General features: G+C 39.9%; 1 protein-coding gene across 2 annotated transcripts in view; it reads left to right on the top strand.

The window, feature by feature from the left end:
* Positions 1 to 24,687, top strand: part of LOC108719073 (tomoregulin-1-like) — a 385,317-nt gene that overhangs the window by 48,448 nt on the left and 312,182 nt on the right. The window contains exon 2 of one of the 2 annotated variants that reach the window (XM_041566231.1): positions 18,198 to 18,257. The exons of the other annotated variant lie outside the window; for it this stretch is intronic. The gene's annotated coding sequence lies outside the window, so the exon portion shown is untranslated. The remainder of the gene's footprint in view (positions 1 to 18,197; positions 18,258 to 24,687) is intronic. 2 annotated transcript variants of the gene reach the window in all.

The following is a 24,687-nucleotide window of genomic DNA, read 5'->3' as shown; positions in this document are numbered from 1 at the left end:
CGGCTACAGGCTCTTTGCTAGGGATGGGCTGCACCTCAATGATGATGGGGCAGCTGTTTTGGGAGAGAAGATGGCTAGAGGGTTGGAGGAGATTTTAAACTAGGTGTGGGGGGGGAGGGTTCAGTAAAAGATTCAGTGGTAGACAGGTTAGATGAGATAGTGGGCAAAGAAAGGGAAAATGGGGGAGGAGATTTGGCTGGGGATACTGTTAAGGATAGGGAGGACCACATGTCATATGTTCAATATGGTGCCAGTATTAAATGTATGTTTACAAATGCAAGAAGTCTGAATGGTAAAATGGGAGAGCTGGAGCTGCTGGTGATGGAAGGAAAATATGATGTGATTGGTGTGGCCGAAACATGGCTGAATGAGTCGCATGACTGGGCAGTAAATATCAGTGGCTATACTTTGTTTCGGAGGGACAGAGGCAATAGAAAAGGAGGAGGGGTACTGTATGTCTGTATGTTAGGCAGGATTTAAAAGCTCATATAAAGGAGGAGGTTATGTTAGAAAATGAGGGGGCAGAAGTCGTATGGGTGGAGTTCTTCACCAATTGTAAAGAATCCAGCAAATTAATTGTAGGCGTATGCTATAGACCCCCTAATGTAGGTGAGGAGGAAGAGACAAAGCTCCTAATGCAAATAGAAAAGGCTGCTAGTTTAGGTAAAGTAATGATAATGGGGGATTTTAATTACCCAGATATTGACTGGAGCAACGGTACTGCTAGATCAGTTAATGGGAACAAGTTTATAAACTTATTGCACGACAGTTTTTTTAGCACAGGTTGTTGAGGAGCCTACCAGAAAAAATGCTATTCTTGATTTAGTGATCTCAAATGACCCAGAACTTATAGCAAATGTGCAAGTCATTGAACCCCTGGGTAATAGTGACCATAATGTTATATCATTTAATGTCTGGTGCAAAAAACAAAAATATACTGGGGCAACGAAAACCATGAATTTTGCAAAAGCTAATTTTAGTGCCTTGAGGGCTGCCCTACAGAGCATTATTTGGGGCATTAGGTTTTCAGCTAAAAACACAGAACAGAAATGGTTGTCCTTTAAAATGATATTAAATCATTACTGTTCTCAATTTATTCCCTTAAGGACTAAACGTAGAAGCTCTAAGAATCATCCTGTGTGGCTTAATACAGAAGTAAAGAAGTTAATGGGAAAGAAGAGAAAGGCATTTAAAAACTACAAATCTGTAGGGACAGAAGCTGCATTTAATGAATATAAACACTGTAAAAACACTGTAATAAATGTTGTAAATCAGCAATCCGCTAATGCTGTTATCCAGCAGCCACAGTCATCAGCACTCGACATTCTCCGGTTGCTCGGCCTGATGGCTGCCAGTATAGAAGGCTTTCCAAGGTCTCTTTTATGACCAGTTCAGTGGGAATTCCTAAAAAAGTGGAATCGAAACACCACGACCTCTCTCAAATAATCACTCTTTCCCAGAAAGCAATACACAATCTTACTTGGTGGACATACCTTCTCAGTCTAACACAAGGCAAGGACTGGGACCGACCAGTTCAAGACATAATAACAAAAGACGCCAGTCTCGCAGGATGGGGAGCCACATGGCCACCTCGTGTGTCTGGGCATTTGGTCATAGCAAGAGAACAAATTACACATAAATATGCAATTGGCAAGACCACCTAAAAAACAGGCATGTAAGAATCCAATCCGACAACAGCACAATAGTAGCTTACCTAAATCGGCAAGGGGGAACCAGAAGTGCTGTAGCACTGTGGGAAGTATCCAGGATCATGGCTTGGGCAGAAACCAACAGAGTACTTAAATCGGCAATATTCATTCCGGGGGTACTGAACTTGGAAGCTGACTTCCTAAGTCGCAATACCTTGGACCCAGGAGAATGGCGCCTGAAGCCAGCTGTCTTTCAACAATTAGTAGATAAATGGGGGCTGCCATGCCTAGACGTGATGGCATCCAGATTCAATACCCAACTTCCACAATTCCTAGCAAAGACACACAATCCCAGAGCAGACGGGGTAGACACCCTGACCTGTAGAATGGCGTACGCATTTCCACCCTTTCCGCTCATACCACAAAATAAGAATGAAAAGAGTAACCACTATAATGATCACTCCTTGTTGGCCCCGCAGGGCTTGGTTTGCAGAGCTGATATAAATGTTAGCTGCACTATCTCGCTGCACTATCTCGCAAGCCACCTTGGACGATATTCCATCAAGATAAAGTTGTTCTTAGGACAATTCCGTCTCACTTATCAAAAGTCACTTTGGAGTTCCATATCAATGAGGAGATTGTTTTGCCATCATTTTGCCCTAAACCATCCAATCCCAAAGAACAGCAGCTGCATACACTGCATGCAGTACGGGCACTAAAGTATTATATTCACAGAACTGCTGAATTCAGGCAGTCAGAAAATCTCTTTGTCTTATTTGGCAATAATAAGAAGGACATTCAGGCATCTAAACGCTCATTAGCTAGATGGATAGTTTCAGCTATACTTTAGGCTTATAAATCCATGGACCAGGAAGTTCCATTTAAAGTAAAAGCTCACTCCACCAGGAAGATTAGTACCTCTTGGGCCCTTCACAATCAAGCTTCCGCAGAAGCCATTCGCAAGGCAGCCACTTGGTCATCCTTGTACATTTTTTCAAAGTTTTATAAATTAGATGTTATGGCCTCCTCAGAGGCGGCCTACGGCAGAAAGGTGCTACAAGCAGCAGTAGCACATAGATAGTTTCTGCCTTTATAGTTCAAATTGTTGGTGCTACAGTTTTTTAGCCCCCCCCCCCGTAGGCCCGTACTGTCAGTGCAGCATCCCTCACTTTTTTATTGGGGTATCGGTTTTTGCTGTTCAGCAATTAGTATAGTTAGCTAGGCAGTTCGATTCTGTCTCCACCAGCAGGTTCTGGTATGAAACTGAAGAAGAGGTAGAGCCAGCAGTAAGAAGGAGATTGGAGAAAAGTTATTACAGTTTGTCCTGCCTCCAGAGAGGATCAACTTAACCCCAGTCATCCTGCACTGACAGTACGGGCCTATGAGAAAAAAGAGAAATATGGCTAGATAATAGTTTCCTTGACAACAGATACTCTAACACTTTTTTGTCAAGTTCCGTTCTCTTAAATATACCCAGTTTCGGGAGCATCAATAAAGGTGCTATCTTTATCAGGCAATTTACCATGGGAAATCATGTGTTGTGCGTACACATGCTCAGGATAATGCCATAGTTTCTTGCTGAAACTATAATAAACATATAATAACCAGTTTTAAGTCAAATTACACCAAATAATGTCTCCCACATCAATAGTGTTCATTTGCAAATGTAAAAATGGAGAAACAATGATTATTGGTATTCCTTGCAGGTTTACAAAGCTGTAGCATAATATACTAGGGACCATTTATGCTGCAGGCTGCATGCAGGACACACTCAGTTCTAAGAGCAGTTTGCAGGTCTCTCAAATCGCTATCTCTTAAATATACCCAGCTTCGGGAGCATCAATAAAGGTGCTATCTTTATCAGGCAATTTACCATGGGAAATCATGTGTTGTGCGTACACATGCTCAGGATAATGGCATAGTTTCTTGCGGAAACTATAATAAACATATAATAACCAGTTTTAAGTCAAATGACACCAAATAATGTCTCCCACATCAATAGTGTTCATTTGCAAATGTAAAAACGGAGAAACGATGATTATTGGTATTCCTTGCAGGTTTACAAAGCTGTAGCATAATATACTAAGGACCATTTATGCTGCAGGCTGCATGCAGGACACACTCAGTTCTAAGAGCAGTTTGCAGGTCTCTCAAATCGCTATCTCTGGCATTGTGAATTAGTCCTTCTATCGTCCTTTTATAAAAATAGTATTTCAATGTTTTATACCTTAGCGCACCTACCACTATTGCTTCTCTGCTCTAACTTGGGGAACTGAAATTCAACAAAATCTGCTTACGTGTGACTATTGCTTTTATCTTAGGGGCAATTGAAAGGTAAGCTTTCATTAGTGGCTGAGAGGATATTGACCCTCCATCTCCAAAATTTAGAGAACAGTTTTGTGCATCCCGAAGGTCCCTCTCTATTCATGTGCCCCCAGCAATTACTGGAACTACTCCCCCTCAGCCTATTTAAGTTGTTCACAGGTGCACTAACGATGCGCAGTTATACAGATGCAGCCACTTTGGTTTGTCTGTTTGACACAGAATAACTAAACACAGATATCCCATTTATCTCATTTAACACAGAAAACTGTGTCACAACAACCCATCTAATTAAAGCATTCACCATTGTGAACAATGGAGCTTTGGTATGCTAATGAAAAGGTTAAATGCATTAAATGAGTTAAGATGACTTAAGATAACACAGTTTCTTCAATTACCCCTGAGTCATGACGCATTTAACTCACAAATCCAAGTGGCTTCATCTGTACTTACCCTAACCTGGAAGTAAGTTCAGCGTCTCTCTACTCCAGATCTTCGTGTCAAGATTTCAGTGTTTTCTTGCAGCTCCTGGTCCTGGCTTCCTTTCAGTGCCTCCCAGTTTGGAATCAGCTTTCTGGGACTGTCCCAGCATGTTTCTGCCTACAATGCATTTCCACTCAGCTAAGCTCCGTTACTAGGAAGTTCCAGTCATAGCAACAGCTTCCAATTACAGCTACCAGCTCTTCAAGCCACAGCAACAGCTTCCAGCCATAGTAACCAGTTCTTCAGCCATAGCAACAACGTCCAGTCACAGCAACCAGCTTTCCAGTCACAGCAATGGTTCTACATTCTTTCTTCTACTAATGAGTGAGTGATTAAGTATTACCTAATCTTGTATAATCATTGCCAGGGCTAAATATTGCTCCAAAGAATTATTCAACAGCTGTGATTAACTTTTTCAAGATTTGCTGCCAAGTATAGGTATTTGTCAGGAACAGCCAGGAATCGAACCCTGGTCCCTGTTGTTGGGAGGTTCTGCATTACCAGGGTGAGCCACTGGAGGATCTCTGTCCTCATGTTAGACACTGCTCTGGACAGACTTGAAACATATTCTTTCTCCCCTGCCTCATTATCCACATGTGTCTTCCATTCCCAATTAATGACCCTTTATAAGCCTGTCCCTGCCCTAAGATCCTGGCTTGATTATCTGAGCTCCTGAGCCCGATCCAGCCCCTTACTTGCGATTCCTGACTCCTGACTCCTGTGTCCCCTGCCTGGTTCCTGTGTTCCCTGCCTTGACTCCTGATTCCTGTTCCCACCTGGCTCCTGATTCCTTTCTCTGTGGATTCCCTGGTTTGACCTTCGGCCTGTTATCTCGACCCTGCTTGAACGCTGCCTGCCTTTGACCTTGCCTTCTCTTTGGACCTTGCTTGCCTGCCGCCTGCCCAGACCTTCTCCGCCTGTTTATTGGACTTTGCTTTGCCTTTACCCAGGTTGTATCTTTCAGTTTATACTGTTATTGATATTTCATTCATCTCCATTAAAAACTCCTTTATCATATCATGGCTTTTGCTGTTAAACCTGCAGTAAATGTGTATCACCTGGGTTATCCAGCATATAGGCTCCATTCATCAGCACCCAAACCTGACAGGTATTATTTCTCACCAAAGACTGTACTATAACATTGCTTGCCTATATTGCCTGGCTCATTATGCTAAGTCTGTGCTGTTAAATCTTGCCTCTCTACCTGTCTGACTTATTATGCTAAAACGTGAAGACTGTGCTGTTAACCCTTGCCTCTCTACCTGCCTGGCTTATTATGCTAAGACTGTGCTGTTAACCCTTGCCTCTCTACCTGCCTGGCTTATTATCCTTGCTTCTCATTTGCCTGTTCCATCTGAGGAAACACTGTGAAAGCTTTTTTGCATATATTTGTTGTTGCCTGTTTAAGGGCTCTTACTCACGAGCGTTTTTACCTGCGCTCCCCTGCGTTCCGTTTTTCGGCGTTCAGCCGCAGGGGAGCGCAGGAATAGACGCATTTAATTTTTTCAAATGGGCCTGTACTCACACAGGCACATGTAGGGGCTGAAAGCAGGAAAAATGCAGCATGTTGCGTCTCAACCTGCGTTCGGCGCCTACATGCGCCTGTGTGAGTAGGGGTACGGATTGTTGATCCCTAATTCTTGAATCTAATGCTCATTTATGCTACCATGTTCCAGTATTACTTACCTTGAGGAATTGATCCTTTCCTGCTCAGCTGTACAGTTCACGCCATTCCTTTCCTAAGATGGATTCATCCGATGCCGGAGTTCCTGTGGAAAGACATTATCATTAAAGACTATTTTCTCTTGAACTTTTTCCCAATACAGCTATACTTTCCTGGAAGTTCCTGCTAATTTCTGGACTTAATGTGGGATAGCCTTCCTGGGAATTACAGGGATTGTTCTTATTTCAAAGCCTGAAAATAAAAAGACTTTTGTTTAATTTACAAGTGTGTACTTTTCTGCTGCACAATACAGGATTCACATAACTGCGCCACCAAAAAGAAAATGAATCCAGAAGATGCAGCTCTCCCTCTCCCATTGGAACAGATGATGCAAGCACAGACCCAAATAATCCAAGACTTACAAGGGCAGATGCAAGAGCTACGAAACCAAGTGGCGATGTTCCAGGGGCAACTTTTTCAAGTAGCATCTCGAGCCCAAGAACAGGAGGCAAAGGCCGCGCAATTACCATTACCTGAACGCTTTGATGGGTTCGACTCAAGTTCAGAGGGTTCTTAAACCAATGTCAATGTTTCAGTTTACTCCATATCGTTACCCCACAGATACTGCTAAAGTTGGAATGATTGTTTCTCTCCTGACTGGTGAAGCGTTATCTTGGGTATCTCCATATATGGAAAGTGCTGATCCTATATTGAACAACCTATCTCAATTTCTGGCTGCTGTGTTCGATGACCCACATCTGAGCATGACAGCTGAAACTGCTTTACTGCATCTCCGTCAGGGTAAAAGGTCGGTAACAGAATATGCAGCCGAATTTCGAAAATGGATTCAGGATGTTGATTGGAAGGAGGGCCGAAAGACAGAGACTGCCACCGTCATATGTACCTTCGCCCTCACAGTCTTCATCGACGGAAGAATCAATGCAAGTTGACCTTGTACATGGAGCCTTGTCTGTGGAAGAAAAACAGCACAGGAGAAGATTAGGGTTATGTCTTTACTGCAGGGGCTCTAGTCATTTTGCTACAGTTTGTCCTTTAAAGAAGAAACCTGCATTCACTAAAAACCCAAAAAGTCAAGCATACTTAATGAATCAGACTCCCTTTATTTCTATCTTACCTGGTGACTCTAATAATCTTCCAGGTCATTTAACCTGTCAAATCATGTTAATACATGGAAATATGAGTATTCCACTAATGTCCATGATAGACTCTGGTGCAGGGGGGAGTTTTATTGATTTCCATTTGATTCAAAAGTACCAACTACCCTACAAAGGATTGCAAGAACCCCTTTTCATGAAGTTGATGGGTCACCCCTTAGCTCAGGACCTGTAAAAGTGGGAAACTGATTCGTTATCATTGAGATTTCCATGTAACTTTGAATGTCAAATTAATCTCTTAGCCATTGCTTCTCCTCATTTCCCAGTGATTTTGGGATTATCCTGGTTGATGTCTGTTAATCCGATGATAGATTGGAAAATGCTGACAATGACTTTTCCTGAAGAAAGAAGTTTTTCTGTTCCGTCTGGTGAAATTTCTGTCACATCTTGTCCTTCTATCATTGCTTCCATACTGCCAGGTCCATATCAGAATTTTGAAGATCTTTGCCACAAGAGGAATGCTGATTGTTTACCACCACACAGACCATATGATGTCCCATTGAGCCTGGGGCTCCAATTCCTTTTGGAAGAATGTATTCATTGTCTGGACCTGAACTTGAAGTCTTGAAAGATTATATTGAGGAGAATTTACAGAAGGGGTTTATTCAACCATCAACTTTGCCAGCAGGGGCCCAAATTTTTTTTCGTTAAGAAGAAGGATGCCACTTCGCTACGGCCATGTATAGAGTATCGGGATCTTAATCTGATTACAGTCAGTCCTTTACCTTTAATCCCAGAACTCCTAGATCATCTTCATTTGGCAAAGATTTTCACCAAATTAGATCTGCGAGGTGCCTATAATTTGGTGAGTGTTCTCTCTGGTGATAAATGGAAGACAACCTTTCGCACACGGTACGGACATTTTGAAAATCGAGTAATGCCGTTTGGTAACGCACCTGCAACATTTCAACATCTAATGACATTTTGAGAGAATTTTTGGACATTCTTGTCGTAGCATATTTGGAGACGTATTGATTTTTTCTCAGACCTTACAGGAACATCGTACTCAAGTTTGTCCGGTGTTACTTACGTTGCGTGAACATTTTTTTTTTATATACATCAAATCAGAAAAATGTGAATTTGAACGCTCCAAGATTCAGTTTCTAGGTTACTTTGTTTCATGTACAGGCATCGAGATGGATTCAGAAAAAATTAAAGCTATTTAATCCTGGCCTTCTCCCTCAACCTTGTAAGATTTCTTCTGCAAAATTAGGTCCAAAGTTCATCGGTCCTTTTGAAATCCTGAAGATCAATCCTGTGGCTTTTCTATTAAAGCTTCCTAGATCCATGAAAATTCATCCGGTTTTTCATGTCTCTCTATTTAAGCCTTTTGTGGAGAACTGTTTCGAAGGAAGAATTCAGGAACCACCTCAACCAATTATGGTAAATGCACATGAAGAGTTTGTGGTGGAACAGATTCTCGAAGATTTTATAGAAAACTCCAGTACCTGGTCAGGTGGGCAGGTTTTGGATCAGAAGAAGATTCTTGGGAACAAGCAACAAATATACACGCTGACAGTCTTCTTAAAAGAATTTCACAGACGGTTTCCAGATAAACCCAGATAAAGTGCAGGAGCACTTTTCTATGAAGGGGGGGGGGTAGTGTAATGTGCCGCAGCTTGCAGGCGCCTCCCCCTCAGGCAATTTAAGTTATGCACTAATGATGGGCAGTTATACTTAACCTAACCTTGAAGTAAGTTCAGCGTCTCTCTGCTCCAGATTTTCGTGTCAAGATTTCAGTGTTTTCTTGCAGGTCCTGGCTTCCTTTCAGTGCTTCCCAGCTTGGAATCAGCTTTCTGGGACTGTCCCAGCACTTTCCTGCCTACAGTGCATTTCCACTCAGTTAAGCTCAGTTACTATGTAAGTTCCAGCCATAGCAACAGCTTCCAATTACAGCTACCAGCTCTTCAAGCCACAGCAACAGCTTCCAGCCATAGTAACCAGCTCTTCAGCCATAGCAACAATGTCCAGTCACTGCAACCAACTTTACAGCAACAGCTTCCATAGTTACATAGGGTTGAAAAAAGACAAAGTCCATCAAGTTCAACCCCTCCAAATGAAAACCCAGCATCCATACACACACCCCTCCCTACTTTTAATTAAATTCTATATACCTATACTAACTATAGAGCTTAGTATCACAATAGTCTTTGATATTATGTCTGTCCAAAAAATCATCCAAGCCATTCTTAAAGGCATCAACTGAATCAGCCATCACAACATCCAGCCACAGCAACGGTTCTACATTCTTTCTTCTACCAATGAGTGAGTGATTAAGTATTACCTAATCTTGTATAATCATTGCCAAGGCTAAATATTGCTCCAAATAATTATTCAACAGCTTTGATTAACTTGTTCAAGACTTGCTGCCAAGTATAGGTATTATTTCTCACCAAAGACTGTACTATAACCTTGCTTGCCTATATTGCCTGGCTCATTATGCTAAGACTGTGCTTGCCTATATTGCCTGGCTCATTATGCTAACCTTGCCTCTCAACCTGCTTGGCTCATTACGTGAAGACTGTGCCGTTAACCCTTGCCTCTCTACCTGCCTGGCTTATTATGCTAAGACTGTTAATTTATCCTTGCTTCTTGTTAAGGGGGTGTATTCGTTTATGCAGATGTTTGATACGTAGTATTCATAAATAGGCGATGTCATTGGTTGATAACTCCGCCTATGTATTCCTTTAAGAACTACTCTTAATTGACCTTTCACTATGTACGCTATATACTGTACTAACTATCTACGTGCGCTTACTATTCTAATTACCATAATAACAAACACAACACAGTAGTTCAAATAACACAATATATTTAATACAACACTCAACATTAAAAACAGCAACTATCCCTAACGCAGATATACCAATTACACAACATAAAACAACTAAATAAAACAATCCTAATTTACACTAACAATCCCGAAAATTCACCCACAATCTAACTACATACACAATCACACACGTTATAATTGCCTGCCCTTCCTGGTGCTAACCTTTCCCTAAACCAACAAAAAGGTGAAACAAGTTGGGGTATAGGGGATAGGGACTTGGTGGTATAGTGGGGTTTGAGAATATTCGTTGGTGGGATAGTAGGGGTTTGAATACTCAGCCAAGTTTAAATGCTCGTTGTCCAGGGGGATGATGTCCTCCGGGCAGGCGCTCCACAAAAGAAAAAGAAAAGAGCGTGAGCGCAGCGGCGCTGGCACTTTTAAATCCAGCGGCCCGCCCAGCCCTCCTCCGGCGCATGCCGCTCTCCTGAACACGTGGGCCGGCGCGGTGATATGACGTCCCCGCGCCTGTCTGTCTGTTTGGCACCGCCGGCTCGGAGGATCAAAGCAGATCCTCCGGCCGGAACGCGCTTGCATACCGTGAGGCAGTAATTACTGCCTCACAGGTATGCTAAATGGCATCTGGTGATTTCCCTTCCTGCTGTGAGGCAGGGAGGGGTTGGGAGGACAGATGCCACATGAATATATACATATACATTCATGTCGGCATCCATCCTTCCCATCCATCCTTCCCTTACACTTCTCATTTGCCTGATCCATCTGAGGAAACACCGTGAAAGCATTGTTTGCATATATTTCTTGTTGCCTGTTTAAACATTGACTATTCGCTAAATATTCAAGGAAGTAGGGGTACGAATTGTTGATCCCTAATTCTTGAAGTTAATGCTCATTTATTCTACCATGTTCCAGTATTACTAACCTTGAGGAATTGATCCTTTCCTGCTCAGTTGTACAGTTCACGCCATTCCTTTCATAAGAAGGATTCATCCAATGCTGGATTTGTCCCTCTGAGTTCCTGTGGGAAGAAATTATCATTAAAGACTATTTACTCTCTAAGAACTTTTTCCCAATACAGCTATACTTTCCTGGAAGTTCCTGCTAATTTCTGGACTTAATGTGGGATAGCCTTCCTGGGAATTACAGGGATTGTTCTTATTTCCAAGCCTGAAAATAAAGAACCTTTGTTGAATTTACAAGTGTGTACTTTTCTTCTGCTGCACATTACAGGATTCACTTAACAAAACTACATTAAATTCCAAACACTATCTGCCAGTTGATCCAGAGGAAGGCAAAAAAAACCCATCTGAAGCCTCTCCATTTTGCCTCAGAGGGGGAAAATTCCTTCCTGACTCCAAAATGACAATCGGACTAGCCCCTGGATCAATTTGTAGTATGAGCTATCTTCCATAACCCTGTATTCCTTCACTTGCTAAAAAGCCATCCAATCCCTTCTTAAAGCTATCTAATGTTGATACAACTGATTCAGGTAGACAATTCCACATCTTCACAGCTCTCACTGTAAAAAACCCCCTCTGCACCCTCTCTAATACAATAATGTCCTGTTTGAGTGATGGGGACCAAAACTGCATGGCATATTCTAGATGGGGCCTTACCAGTTCTCTATAAAGTGGAAGAATGACCCCCTCATCCGTGAATCAATGCCCCTTTTAATACAGCTCAAGACCTTATTTGCCCTTGAAGTTGCTGACTGGCATTGCTTGCTACAGCCAAGTTTATCATCTACAAGGACTCCAAGGTCCTTTTCCATAATGGATTTGCCCAGTGCAGTTCCATTAAGGGTATATGTGGCTTAGATATTTTTACATCCCAGGTGCATGACTTTACATTTATCAACATTGAATCTCATTTGCCACTTGGCTGCCCAGATTGCCAGTTTGTCAAGATCCTGTTGCAAGGATGACACATCCTGGATGGAATTTATTGGGCTGGATAGTTGTGTCATCTGTAAACACTGATACATTACTTACAACACCCTCCCCTAAGTCATTAATGAACAAGTTAAATAAAAGTGGACCCAATACCGAGCCCTGGGGGACCCCACTAAGAACCTTACTCCAAGCAGAGAATGTACCATTAACAACCACCCTCTGTACCCGATCCTGTTCCTATCCATGTGCAAACGGCTTCATTAAGCCCAACAGACCTTAGTTTAGAAAGCAGTCATTTGTGGGCCACGGTATCAAACGCTTTGGCAAAATCCAAATAGATCACATCTACTGCCCTCCCACTGTCTAGCATCTTACTTACCACATCATAAAAAGCAATCAAATTTGTCTGACATGACCTATCCTTCATAAAGCCATGCTGATTGCTGCTCATAATGCCATTGACTAGGACAAAATTTTCAATGTAATACCTTAACAAGCCTTCACATTGCCCACCACAGATGTCCAATTTACTGGCCTATAATTGCCAGGCTGAGATCGTAATCCCTTTTAACATATTGGAATAACATCAGCTTTTCTCCAATCCATAGGCACCATACCAGATGAAAGTGAATCTGAGAAAATCAGAAATAGGGGCTGGTCTAAATCTGAACTAAGCTCTCTTAGAACCCGGGGGTGTATGCCATCAGGCCCTGGAGCCTTGTTTACATTAATTTTTATTAAAACTTTACAAATCATATCCTGAGTCAGCCACTGACTAGATTGAGTTTAGCAATTAGTGCAGTTATAAAGTGAGCCTGGGAACTTAAGACTCCTCTATTGTATACACTGAAGAAAAGAACTGATTTAGCACATTTGCCTTTTCTGTTTCTGTTACAACTATACTGGTACCATTTAATGGAGCAACACTCTCAATCTGCATCTTTTTACTATTAATATATTTAAAAAACTTTGTAGGGTTAGTTTTCACCTCCACTGCAATTAACTCTTCATTTCCTTTCTTTGCCTTCCGGATTGCTGATTTACAACATTTCTTAGTGTTTATATTAATTAAATGCAGCTTCTGTCCCAACAGATTTGTAGTTTTTAAATGCCTTTTTCTTCTTTCCTATTAACTTCTTTAATTCTGTATTAACCACATAGGATGATTCTTAGAGCTTCTACATGTACTCCTTAAGGGAATAAATTGAGAACAGTAATGACTTCATATCATTTTATGTTCTGTGTTTTTAGCTGAAAACTTAATGCCCCAATCATGCTCTGTAGGGCAGCCCTCAAGGCACTAAAACACTTTCCAAAATTCATAGTTTTTGTTGCTCCAGTACATATTTGTTCTTTGCACCAGACATTTGCTATAAGTTCTGGGTCGTTTCAGATCACTAGATCCAGAATAGCATTTTTTCTGGTAGGCTTCTCAACAACCTGTGCCATAAAATTGTCATGCAACAAGTTTATAAACTTGTTCCCATCAACTGATCTGGGTTATTAAAATCCCCCATTGTCATTACTTTTCCCAAACTAGCAGCCTTTTCTATTTGCATCAGGAGCTTAGCCTCCTCCTTGTCACTTACGTTAGGGGATCTATAGCATACGCCTACAATTTGCTGGACTCTTTACAATTGGTGAAGAACTCCACCCATAAGACATCTGCCCCCTCATTTTCTAACATAACTAGGGATGTCGCGGACTGTTCGCCGGCGAACTTGTTCGTGCGAACATCGGCTGTTCGCGTCCGCCGCAAGTTCGCGAACGTCGCGCGACGTTCTCCAATAGGCGTTCGCGTCAAAATCGTTCGAGCATTCGACCATTCGAGCGCTAAAATCGAAGGATTTTCGTTCGAATCGAACGATCGAAGCATTGGATCGAATGAAATCATTCGATCCAATGGCTTCGATTGTTCGACTCGAACGAAAATCGTTCGATCGAACGATTACAATCCTTCGATCGTTCGAATCGAACGATTTTCGGATGATCGAAGTTCGCGAACAGTTCGCGAACTGTTCGCAAATTTTGCCGGTGTTCGCGAACGGCGTTCGCGAACACATCGGCGGCGGTTCGCTACATCCCTAAACATAACCTCCTCCTTTTATATAAGCTTTAAATCCTGCCTAACAAACACTTACCCCTCCTCCTTTTCTATTGCCTCTGTCCCTCCGAAACAAAGCATAGCCACTGATATTAACTGCCCAGTCATGTGACTCATTCAGCCATGTTTTGGCCACACCAATCACATCATATTTTCCCTCCAGCTCTCCCATTTTACCAGTCAGACTCCTTGCATTTGCAAACATACATTTAATACTGGTACCATATTGAACATATGACATGTGGTCCTCCCTATCCTTAACAGTACCCCCAGCCAAATCTCCTCCCCCATTTTCCCTTTCTTTTCCCACTATCTCATCTATCTTGTTTTCCACTGTATCTTTTACTGAACACTCCCCCCCCGTGCCTAGTTTAAAATGTCCTCCAACCGTCTAGCCTTCTTTGTAGTAAAAATAAATTATTTATTAATAGTCACATTAAAAAAATTGGTACATACTGACCCACATGGCCCACCTTACGTGTTTCGTACCCTCCGGCACATAGGTGTCTCTGTCAGTACCATATTAAACACAGAATTTAAATCCAGGTAATCCCATCCATTTTTTCTTAAATCCAATCCAGGGATTAACCCTGCTTCCTTTGAGTCTTATCACATAGTGCCTATGTAGGGTATTCGTATCATTTCTTTTACATCATACATTATAATCTCAAGTTTCATTTTAGTATTATAATATCTAATCCATTGTTATACAGCATAATATATTGGAAATGTATAAATATCATAATCAACAAAAAAAAATTGTAAATTTACCTATAAGGCTTTGCACAAATGTCCATTTCTATAAATGTATTATAAGTTATGAAAGCCTTCACAAACTCATTCTATTTAGAATTCTCCAGAATAAACATATTTCTATAGCATGAAGCAGATCTCTACTCTTTCATATTTAAGCAAGTGACATCAAATTCATGGTTATGCCCTAATGGCAAGCATGTTCCCAAATGAAAAATCCAATACACCTCTCTCCTTTCTAAAAGGCTTGGATGACCCCCCCCCCCCCCTCACTCCTAATCTTACTCTTTTTCTATCCCCTGAATGGAGAAGAGGGTTATGTCCCCTCCATTACACAATGTGAAATGCTTAGTATATTGTTACTTTTTTATGCTGTTCGAGGGTTTCTGATCTGACTCATTTGTTTTATTGCTCTTTCCTTCAATTTCCTACTCGTACACCCCACATATTGTTTATGACACTTCAAACATGTGATTAGGTAGATCACGAATGTGGTGTTACAGTTGATATATCCTTTAATATCAAATTATTTACCTGTTGATTTAAATTTCTTAATACTTTCATATGTTTACAAGTAATGCATCTACGACTACCACTCCTATAGTTGACTATTGATGTATGTGGCCCCAAATCCCGTTTCAGTTCTCCATGGTGGAGAACCCTTGTGAACAGTTCTCTGGACGTGCACCCAAGGATTAATTGGCCAAAACAGCAGGTGCGGTTTAATTGTAATCGGGATAACACTAATCCCCAGGCTCAACAATTTATAAAGTGCTTATCACCATAAAGAATAGGCAATATTACAATTCTAGAAATTTCAAAGAATTGTTTGCTGTATCTGGTGGTGAGAGCCACCTTCTCTGACCATTCCTGACTTTTGTTCTTATTTCCAATTCCCTTGAGTAGATCTTTTCTATCACTTCCTTTTGCTTTCTGAAATGCTTCTGTATAGTGCTTTGCTTATATCCCCTCTCCAGAAATCTCTTCTGAAGAGAGTGTGGGATAAGCATTTACATTCTAAGCAGACATAATTTATCATTGAAAGAAAATAGAGCATTAGACTCCTTAAAGAATAATGACTCCTAGATAACCTAGATAATGATATTATCCTAGAATACCTGTTCTATATTTGTTGCCAAAAATTCATAAATCCGCCTGGGCGACCCATAGTATCAGGGTTAGGGTCAGTTCTAGAGCCTCTGTCCCAATTTGTGGATGCATTTCTGCAGCCAATAGTAACCAATATACCTACATGCTTGAAAGACACCAATGATTTACTGAGCAGATTGGCCAAAATACAAGACCTTCCAAGTAATACATCAATACCATAGGAGGAGGGAATCTGGTTTGTTGAAGAAGCACTTCTTGACACTAACATTGATAGGAATCAGGTTTGTTGAAAAGGCACTTCTTGACACTAACATTGATAATCAGCTGATGTATTTTTTACTTGATTGCCTAACAGTGGTTTTACAAAAAAATTACTTTAAATTTGAAAACAAATTTTTTTGGCAGAAACAAGGGACCTCTATGGGTGCTTCGGTCAATCCATCATTTGCAAATATATTCGTCCACAAATTAGAAGAAAATCTTGAAGCATAGATTGAGTAAGCACATTATCTTATATTTGTTCTGTTATGGAATGGTACCCAAGAGACACAACTAGAGATGATACATGAGGCTAATTTAAGCCATCAAACAGTCAAATTCACAGTTGAAATATCTGACACTAAAATACATTTTTTGGATGTGAATTTGTCAATTAATGAGGGGAAAATCATTACTAAATTGTATAGGAAAGAGACAGAGAGGAATAGCATACTACATGCCAAGAGTTTTCATAATACCTGTACAATACAATTAGAGCTATCCCTAAGGGACAATTTTTGCGAGCAAAACATATAACTACATTAAATACTATGACTATGAATGTTCAAGCCAAACTATGTTTACATGTTTTGTAGAAAGAGGTTATTCCCCATCAGAATTGGCAAATACCATGGAAGAGCTTGCATTCTTAAAAAGGAAGGATTTATTACAAGGTAATGAGAGAATAAAAAAGAATAATAAGAGGATCCCATTTGTATCAAAATAGGTCAAACACAGTAAGGAAATAGAAAAGTTAATCCATAAATATTGGCCAATTTTGCAAGGAGATAATAAGGAAAAAAGTATCAGGGATTTTTTGTGTCCAGCAGTGTATCAAAAAGGTTTTTTGGGACTCTGAAAAAGGCACATTCCCCTGCTTAAACTGTGTATGCTGTGCCTCTATTATAAAAGGGGACAGTAACATAGTAACATAGTAAGTAAGGTTGAAAAAGGATGAAAAAATCTTCTATATAGTAGGGTCTCTTAGTAGTACAATGGTTACTCACCACATCAAGGAAGTGGCCCAGGTGCACCGCCCTGGGCCCTCAGCACAAGGGGCGGATTAACCGAAATCTCGAATGGAAGCAGGCACTCAAGGGCAAAAACTTCCACCAGGCAGATGTTCCAAAAGTGAAAAAGTTTATTGTGTCAAACAGCCTGACGCATTTCGTGTTCCAAACACTTAATCATAGGCTCTGAAAAAGGACATACGATTTCAACCTTTTTTTTTTTATTAACTAACTATCTGCCAGTTGATCCAGAGGAAGGCAAAGAAAACCCATCTGAAGCCTCTCCAATTTGCCTTAGAGGGGGAAAAATTCCTTCCTGACTCCAAAATGGCAATCGGACTAGTCCCTGGATCAACTTGGACTATGAGCTATTTCCCATAACCCTGTATTCCCTTACTTGCTAAAAAGCTATCCAACCCCTTCTTAAAGCTATCTAATGTATCAGCCTGTACAACTGATTCAGGGAGAGAATTCCACATCTTCACAGCTCTCACTGTAAAAAACCCCTTCCGAATATTTAGGCGGAACCTCTTTTCTTCTAATGGAATGGGTGACCTCGTGTCAGCTGGAAAGACCTACTGCAAGTATTGACATCCAACACAAGGTACAAAGATTAAATTACATGACTCTGCTACTTGTGACTCCAAAGGTGTCATTTATATGCTTAAATGCCCTTGTGGGCTAGTGTATGTGGGACAGACAGCAAGGAGTATTAAAACTAGGATTAAGGAACATAGAGGTGACATTCGTAACCTATACAGACACAGCAGTTTCTCTGCATTTCACCACAGCAAAGCACAAACATGGGCAATTAAAATGGGCTATATTGGAGTTATTCCAACCACTTAGTAGAGCAGTTTTCTTTAAACAAAAGATGTTACAAAGATAAGTAAAATTAAATTTGTTAGCATCTAAAGGTTTAAATAAAACCTTAAATGAGCGTAAAATGTTTTTTGTCATTTTAATAATAAAAAACCTTTCCTTTTTCAGAGTCCTTTGATACTGGCTCACATATCTTACAATACTATTTGATCTAAAAGTTGGGGCACGGTAAGGTGTATTTTTTTTTCTACTGAAATTAAGTTACAGTTTATATAATATGTTAATTTGAATATTTCTAGAAAAAAATCTAGTTTTAACTTAGTGTTTTTACACTGAATTTGTGTATAATTCCCATTTGAATAGGTATAATTCCTAATTTTAAATTACATGTTTATGGATAATAATGGTAGGTGGACTTCAATGTGAGTAGTACCAAATTCAGCTAATGTTTGATGCAATTGTTTTAGCTTTTGCAACATTTTAATGTTACACTGTGTCAAGTTGTGTGAATGTAATGTTTTTATTTGGGCACCAGAAACAGCCAGGAATATTCACTTTGGACATTAAGAAACGCTACACTCTTTTGTCTGGACACTAATATTGTAGTATTCAACGAGTGGAAGAAGGAATCACTTGGCAGCACTTACTAATTAATTATATTAATTTACAGGGGTGGAGCTGTAAGGTGGGGTTGGTTTTATAAGGTGTGTTCGTAATTTTTGTACCTTCACTTGAAAAAGAATCCAAGTGATCCGAAACATGTTGTGATTCAATAAATGTGTTTGTGGCAGAGCCTGCGAGTTATGTGCTCCATCCAAGCCTACGTTTGTTGAATTTTTTGTAGGTCTCTTGGTGTGGCCTGACTGGAGAGTGAGCACGGTACACGGGTGAAGGTGACTGAATGAATTTGCTGAAAGTCACGTTCTATCTCTCTGGGGCTCTCTATAAGAACATTAATATGTCCCAATGCAGTACACCACTGGCAGTCACTTTGTGGAGTTTCAAAGGCAGACATATTTTCATCAAACATATCCAGCTTCCCAGTCAACATCTCACCAGTGCCAACTCAAAATGTAACCCTGTTTTGGTTACTGTCTCTTTAAATCACAATTAACTCTTGGCAATCCAGGGGCCCTGAGTCCCTTTTGCGTATGAAAAGTACTGGCGATATACAGCGCAGTGCCTCCACCTAAGGAAAACTGAGGGAACCTCAGGGAACTTCCACTAGGACAAATAAAACACACAGTTTGCAAATGAAACAGATATAAACTTTATATAAACCTAATAGGGAACTTGGTCAATCTAATACACAATGCACTACTGCACTGGGGACACGTGGGACACTACCTAACTCACTATTAGGTACCTTACAGTTTCTCCAACACAGTCCTTTTTATTATCAAAGTCACAATTCTCTGGAAGGGGTTAATAACCAAACAGTTCAAATAGAATGTCCCTTCCCCAGAGCTCTTATACCCCAGGTAGCGTTACATTTCCCAAAAGTACCTCTCCCGTTGGAACTTAGCAGCTGCTCCCACGGAGCACAAGACCTGTCTTCAAGTTGGGGCCCCATGCTTGTATCCTCCCTTGGGTGGCTCACTCACCGGGGTGCTCTCAGAGGCAATCACACTGGAGATTACAGGCAGCTTTGCAGCAGGATAAAACTCACCAGTGGCACATTTCTCCTTCTGAGTCTCTAGCAGCTTGACAGGGAACAGGATGGGCTCTTTCTGTATTCCCACAGATTCAACAGCTTGGACAGTTTCACAAGACTTGGTTCTGACTGGATCTTTCACCACACAACCCCTGTTAAATGCTGTCAGAGACTCTGTACAAAAGGCTCCAAAGTCAGGCACACCCTCTCTTCCAAGGATGCACTGGGGTGCCCAGGCAATCAGATGGCTCTCCAGCCTGTAACTGGGTTGGATGATGTCACAGACAGAAAAACAGTGGAAGGATTTCTCTGGTCCCCTACAGGGAGTTGAGTTTTTACTTGGTTGGTGCTTCAAATGGCTGCATAGTATTTTTTTATTTAATTGTTGGGGACTTGTGTAACATAATGTATCGCTTGTGATCTTTAAAAGTAATACTTGTTCATAAGCCCTTATTTTATGATTTGCATCAGCTGATTCTAGATGTTCTCCTACATCTGTCAAACAATTAACATCAGATGATAATTTCCTTGGTCTGAATCAAATAATTAATTCAATTAACATTTAACACAGAGTAAAGCACAAGTGCACAATATTGGAAAATGGTTTTATTAGCGGCTCCCAACTGTCCCATTTTTAGAGGGACAGTCCCTCTTTTGACAGCTCAACCTGCAGTCCCTCATTTGTACTGGATGTCCTGTTTTTCTCTGCACTGAACAGCCAGAATAAGAAACAAAGTTTCTAACTTTTGGCTTTTGGCAGAGATACTTTTGTAACAATTTCAAGATAAGGAAATAAGTAATTGTAACAATATAACATAACAGGTCCCTTGGGAAAAGTTAGACTCACAGCTTAAAGGGCAATTCACCTTCATTAGCAAAACTGTTATAACTGAAAGAAAAAAAAAATCTGTTCAAACTATCAGAACCTGTAAAATGAACATGGCTATGCTTGCCTCTTTATTTCCAAAATGTTGGGAGGTATGTTAGCCATGTAACAATTTACCAGGATCATTTAGCCAAACCAACATAAGATTGTGTTTAGTTTATTTTTACAATAAAAAGAATACTGCTGAAATGCACAGGGGATCTTGACACAATGGAAATAGCTATGAAGTGTTTCCTTATATATGTCTCTGATGTCAGACAGTGGCAAATATATAATGCACATTTAAACCCACACTTCAGCAACTCAAAACACAACCCCATATTCTCATTTTCTGAAAAATGCATATTAAACACCAGAGGGGAATACTAAAATATTTATATATATTTATATTATTATTAAAAAGTAAAGTAAAGCCCTTATGAACTTATATTTATTAATATTGTAAGAATGATGTGCATTGGGTAGATCTTTGTCTCAACCATGTTGTTCAAAAAATCTAACCAAAAGTTAGATGTTTAGCACATAATTACACATTAGCATCTGGCTCCCATTATACATACAGTGTCAAACTGACAAACTACTATATACACAGCTGCTGCATGCTCACATTTCTTTTTCTTTTCTGTTTTTTTTGCATGAGTGACTTTTATGCTGTTGGTTATTATTAAAACAAAACTTACAAAATAGAGAGACTTCTCTGCTTTAAAACAGCTCAGCACTGCTAATGTCATGTGTGGAAAACACCAGTCTGTTGAAAACATGCTGGTCGAGTTTTTAAAGGGGAAAACTCAAATTTGTAGAGGGAATTTTTTGAGATTTATTATACCTGAAAGCTGCTAAAAATTGGAATCTGAAATCTGAAAATACTGCATCTCAAACCATTTTCGTCCAAAAATCTGATAATTTCACTGCAACAATTCGATAAAGTCAAGTTTGAGCATCAATTGTGAAAAGCCATATGGTTTGAATTGATACAAGATTTTGTCACAACGTTTTTTCACATCAACGTTTTCAAGAAGAATTATTGATAAATTAGTTACATTTGAGGATGGGAGTTGGGTCACCTTTGTTTTAATAAAAAAAATGAGATAAACGTGAGTTTTAGTAAATACTCCTCATAGTGTCTTAGCAAAGCCAATTATCACTATTGTCTATTTTGTAGCCGTGACAAGTAGCTGCTACTAATAGCTGAAGGAATGTTCATAGTAACGTTAAGGCACGTTTTGGTTATTTTACCTACAGTCCTTTTCCATTCTAGTTTGAATGGTCTATTATATAGCTTTATAATGTATAATTTTTCTGCTTAAGAGACGTTTAGAGCATCCTGTTGTTTGCTGCTGAACAGAGATAATTGCTTTGTGTCTTTAATATTTCAATATCCCTTTTTTCTTTGATGTCTTTCTCTTATTGCATGAGAGTTTTTTTTCTCTAACTGAAAAGGAAAATGACTGAAAAGAAATGCCTCCGTCACCTCTTGCCCCACAAATAAAGGATCTGCAAATAATATAAAGGCACACACACACATGCTCACTTTACCATTTATAATGCATAAGACAAAGAACTACAATAGACCTAAAAGTTGTATTCTCATATTTAATTATGTGTACACTTAGGGGTCTTTTTATGAAGCCTCACATTTTTCAAACTTTATTATGCTTCAAAGCTGTTAAAAATCTGAATTCAAAAATACTCCAGCTAAAACCTGTCAAGTCCAGGCATGTAAAAGTCAGTGGCAGATGTCCCTTTTACAATTTGAAGATGTTTCTTGCCTTCATGATCTTTGAGGGTTTCAAGCTGGTTTAGTTCGATAATCTGAAAAAGTCGAGTTTTTCAGGCCTCAAATCATAAAAGTCACACAATTAGATTATACGCACGATTTTGTTGCATTTTTCCATCAGATTTTTTCTAAAGCAGTTACATTCATGGATGGGAGTTAAGTCGACTTTGTTTTAATAAACAAAATTGGAAAAATTTGAGTCTTACTAAATAATACCTCTTAAGAGTATATACTAGAATTAAGTCAAAGGCAACTGGACATTTAGAGTTTTTCTTGAAAACGTTTCAACACTCATGCGAGTGGCTTCTTCATTTCAATTGAAGAGGTTGCTATCCTCAAGGGTTTAAATGCCAGGCAATTCCTTATCACGTCACTTGAACTGAAGAAGCCACTCGGATGATTGCTGAAACGTTTTCAAGAAAACCATGACCTGGATAAATGAGAATCTTCATAGACATGCCCCTAAGACTTACAAACCAGAATCCTAATGGATGCTGTAAATGCATATCAAACTACAGTGCAAATATACTGCAGCTTTTATATTTTTTCCACTCTTAAAAAATACATTAACTCATTTTGTTGAGGATCTCAGAGAACAGTAACATACTCAGCAGAAATTCTGCTTTGATCTAAATCAGTGGTTTCACCTATTGATTTTTTTATATTGCACTGTTATTTTTTCACTTAATATTAGCATCAGCAAAGCTTGTGGCTTTCTGTTTAGCAGAAAAATAAATGTGAAGGCTTATTGTTGAAAAAAAGCTAATCCCATTTTTTTTTCCAATAGGTTGTTGCACTCTTGGGTCACATATACTATATCGTACCTGAATGAATAGACCATGAGATTTCTTCAAAATTGGATTACCCCAATCTTATTAGATTCTATTTATGTTGCTGTGTGTCAGAGGAGATCTGGAAATAACTAACGTCTGCTGCTAGACATGGATTAACCCTTCAGGCCAGTGAGCTAGAAAGTTATTAAAGCAGATAAGATGTTTGTGGAGGCCCCCCTGATAAACATAGATTTTAAAGACTCAATTTCTTTAGTTAGTTTGAAAGTGGATCTTACACTCTTGGCACATTTTCTAACTGCAGTATAAAGAGTTTCATAACAGCTAATTACCAATGTATTAATAACTCCACATTATAAATAGGTTGATTCACATCCTCCCATTACGAAAGCACCAGTGAACAAACTTTAATTGCTTGTTGGCCATTTTAGGGAAAACTGTGTGTGTAACCTCATTACTCACTGATGGCATCAACAGGATATTAAGTCTATGAATAGAATTGTTTCAAATTGGTAATCGATTTAGAATGTCCTTTTTAAGTAGATCTCTGTGGGTGAGCACAGCAGGCTAACATTGCAGAAATAATTAGCTGGGTCACTTTTGATTTTCTCCAAAATGTTTTTCATTAGTAATAATTCTTTTGTCGGTTCTTTTTTCCCAGTTTTCATACACATTGGATTTTCATTAGCATAAGTGTATACCAAGGCTGACTTTTTGTTCTGGTATCATGCCTTCCTGATGAGCAGATCCTTCATGGTGACTGTAAAATGGCCAACTTGAAATAAATGCAGGGGTATTAGTGGCAACTGTAATCCTCTTTTAACTTCTCCTGTGTAGTACAGGTATAGGATCTGTAATCCCCATGAGACCTGCCTGCTGGGCCTGTATGGAGCTGTAAAAACCACTGAGGGCAATCTTTGCAAGATAGCTGAACTCACCAGTAGAGTTGCCACCTTTTGGGATCATTTGAACATTGGGATCAACCATAATTTTTACTGGCCAGGCTGGTAAGATACTGGCCAGATGGCAACCCTACTCACCAGACACTTGGAATCCACAAAGGTTCTTTATTTGTAGTGGATGGACAAATGTAGCAGTGGATGTATAAGTGCTGCAGGTAAAAAAGAACAGTGACAGACTGGGACACCAGGGGCCCACCAAAAATCCTTAGACCAGAGGCTCACCCAAAAACCTTTAGACCAGGTGCCCACTCTAAGTATTATTTTCTTCCTTTACTTACTCAACCTCTATTCTCCTAGTCTCTTTTCTTTACATACTATAACCTATTATACCATTGATTTAGCCTCTTTATTCTCATAGAAATAGGGAATGGCCATGAAATAAGCCAAATGTTTAGAAGTAGGAGGGCCCACTGACACCTTGGCCCACCGGGAGTTTTCCTGGTATCCCGGTGGGCCAGTCCGACACTGAAAAAGAATATTCCTTTCCTAACCTCTTAGTAGCTCTGAGTAGCTCCTCACTCATGGAAGAAAGGAACACAAGAGGATGATGGGAGGAACTGACATCACACACGAGGAAGGAATAGTAGG

This window comes from Xenopus laevis, chromosome 6L, assembly GCF_017654675.1.
Source record: "Xenopus laevis strain J_2021 chromosome 6L, Xenopus_laevis_v10.1, whole genome shotgun sequence".
NCBI classification, from domain to species: domain Eukaryota; kingdom Metazoa; phylum Chordata; class Amphibia; order Anura; family Pipidae; genus Xenopus; species Xenopus laevis.
This window is presented reverse-complemented; position numbering and strand designations above follow the sequence as displayed.